Source organism: Electrophorus electricus, chromosome 6 (genome assembly GCF_041902795.1).
Source record: "Electrophorus electricus isolate QZ-2024a chromosome 6, ASM4190279v1, whole genome shotgun sequence".
In the NCBI taxonomy this organism is placed as follows: Eukaryota; Metazoa; Chordata; class Actinopteri; order Gymnotiformes; family Gymnotidae; genus Electrophorus; species Electrophorus electricus.
In genome coordinates, this window is record NC_137502.1 from 13,076,572 (window position 1) to 13,079,439 (window position 2,868).

At 40.3% G+C, this 2,868-nt stretch overlaps 1 long non-coding RNA gene across 1 annotated transcript; it reads right to left on the reverse strand.

Moving 5' to 3' along the window:
• Window positions 1-569: 569 nt before the first annotated feature.
• On the reverse strand, window positions 570-2,552 carry LOC145658603 (uncharacterized). The gene is made up of 3 exons (XR_014124240.1): window positions 2,366-2,552; window positions 1,663-2,221; window positions 570-1,490 (listed from the first exon to the last, which is right to left on the reverse strand). It is a non-coding gene; the product is annotated as an uncharacterized LOC145658603 (long non-coding RNA).
• Between the last annotated feature and the right edge of the window lie 316 nt (window positions 2,553-2,868).

Below are 2,868 nucleotides of genomic sequence, written 5' to 3' on the forward strand. Positions count from 1 at the left end.
TACCATGAATAAGAAAATGTAGCACAGGGGGCAGAGAATATTCCTATAATGCTCCCAGACTATGGAATAACCTTCCTGTAAATGTTCAAGACTCAGACACAGTCTCAATGTTTAAGGCTAGGCTGAAAACCTATCTGTACAATCAAACATTTTATTAACTACTTTCAATCTTAGGTAAAGGTATAGATCTGGGGGGGTCCATGGGCATTAAGAATTATGGTAAACTGAAATGTTATGATGCTGTCACCTCTCTTTTGTCACTTAAGTTTGTTGACTGAAATGGCAGAGTGTTGATGTTTCAGGGTACCCTCATGCCTGTGTTTTCTTCTGGCTCTATCCTTTTAGCTATACTGCCATAGCTAGATCTGCCGGAGTCCATCTTTGCACATTATAGTTCCTTAATTTACACACCCTCATACGTGGATATGCCTAATAATCTAGTGTCTCTTTCTGCCGAGGTACACCTACCTTTAATGTCATGATGTTACTGAGCCTTAACCTGTCTCAGCTGACATGGCTACTCCCACCCACCCCCTGTAGTCCCCTGCTGTAGTCTACCGCACCTCCACCCCAGCCAGCTACTTCTCCATTGCCCTTAATGGGCGTTCTCTTGCGGGATGGGTTTCGGACACATGCACACTATCAAGACAAGACTAGGACCTCTAGAAAATTGGACTAAACGTTAACTGCTTATTTTTTCATTTTTAATTTATTTTTCTCTTAAGATTGCTATTATTGTGGTGACCGTTGTCGGCCAGAGGAGGATGCCCCCCACCCCACCTTGAGTCTTGGTTCCTCTCAAGGTTTCTTCCTCATGGTTCATGGAGTTTTTCCTTGCCACTGTTGCGCTTGGCTTGCTCACTGGAAGCTTGGACTTGGACATTTTTAAAGCTTCTTTGTGGCATCTGTTGTAATAAATTTTGATTGATTTTTTGATTGACTTCTCTAGCACCTGCCAGCAAACAAATGCCATTAAGGTTAAGAGCTTGTTATTATCTAATTGTATTGGTACAAACAGCTTTCTTTCAGCTCACTACATACATATAGATGGGATGACACTGAGCTTTGTATGCAGGTTCAGCAAAGGTGCACATGCACTTTCTTTGCACACTGAAATAGAACAAACACTGCATACATATGACAGCAACCTTTCTTTTCACAAACTTGTCTTTTCATGGTAAATTTGAAGATACGAAATAAATGTAAAGTTGTAAAATATTATTAAGGTTATTATTAATCAATAATCCATTGTACTCATGCAGTGTGAGCACTTTGTGTCCTGCCAACATTGAGACAGTTGTATCCGATGATGCAGAGGAAAGCCAGTACTGGCTCCATATTACCCCTGCTCTCCTCCAAGAAGTAATAGATGGGACCTTCTTTATCATTCTTCTCAATTTTTCTGCCTATTCACCAAAACCCTCAAATATCCAAGATCCCACATGCCTTGATCCTTCAAACCTCTCCCCACTTGGGGGACTACTGGACACCTGAGAAAGAGACAGCAAAGGAAGAGATGAGTCATCCTGTTTACCACTCTAAAGTGCAATTCATTTTCACAAATATGCCTTTGGAAGTAGTCTATAATTCTAACTGTGACAAATAAATAAATACAGTGAAAATGATACACATGCATACACACACAAACCTGTATGTACTGACCTTGTAAAAGACAAGGATGAAGTTTAGAGCAACAGCAATGACCAGAGATGACTGGTAGCTCAGTGGTTAAGGACTTATAATCAATATATTGTCACTTCAAGCCCCACCACTACCAAGTTGCCACTGTTGGGCCCCTGAGCAAGGTCCTTAACCCTCAGTTGTTCAAGTTGTGTTCAGTCAAAATTCTGACTTGCTTTGGAAAAAGCTTTTAGAAAAGCAACAGCTAAATGCTGTAAATGTAAACAGAGCCAGGAAATGCAGGATACAGAAATCACACGACAGGCATTACTAAAACAGTAATAAAAAGAACAATTCCATTTAGATGCAGTCAGAAAATTAGAATATGTACTTTTCATGTTGAATATTCATTCATCTGTCTTACTGTTTCAGACAGGTCAAAAGCCAAACAACACTTTGACCATGAACTTGATCATCTGGACCCCCAGCTCATTCTAGAGCTCAAAGTCTTCCTCGGCTAGTTTCCCTTTCTTGGCTTTGGCCTTGACATTTTTCTCCTCTTCTTCTTCAGCAGCTTTCTGAGCTCTCTCCATTTTCAGCACTTCAGATGACACAGAACATTTAGAGAGACCTCAGTCAGCATAGGCCATGATTAAAGGAATGTAATTTGGTATCACAATTTGAAACACTTTTACTTCTGACTGAGCAACCCAACAGTGCTTATCCTTTTGATTGTGAAACTCACTCTGCCTTGTGGAGCTGCCTCTTCCTCCACAGCCGCTGACTCTCTTTCTGTTGCTCCCTCTGCCCCCTCTTCCTCCTCTGCTCCTTATCTGACAAACCAGAAATACATACAAGAAAGGTGGAAAAAAACCATTTAGGTTTATGTTTTTCTTGGATGTTACAGTTAATGTCACACTTCCCCTACACCAGTGTTGCAGTTCCCCTGGCAAGCCTGTCTCATGTCTTTGCTTTACTTCCTTTTTTTATTAGTTCTGCCCCTCATTTGGCTTCCCTTCCTGTCATTCTTTTCAGCTGTTCTTTGTTTGTAGCCTGTGTATTTAAACCCTGTCTTTCCAATGTTATTTTGCCAGTCATTGATGTTTCATGTCTGGTCTGATTGTACTACATTCTGTTTTTTGCTTCCTTGTTCTTCCTTGCCTGTTTTTTTTTTATCCTGTTTTTTTTTTTATTTTATTTTACATGTCCGGTCTAGTTTGTTTGTTATGAATTCTGATTTTGTTCTTG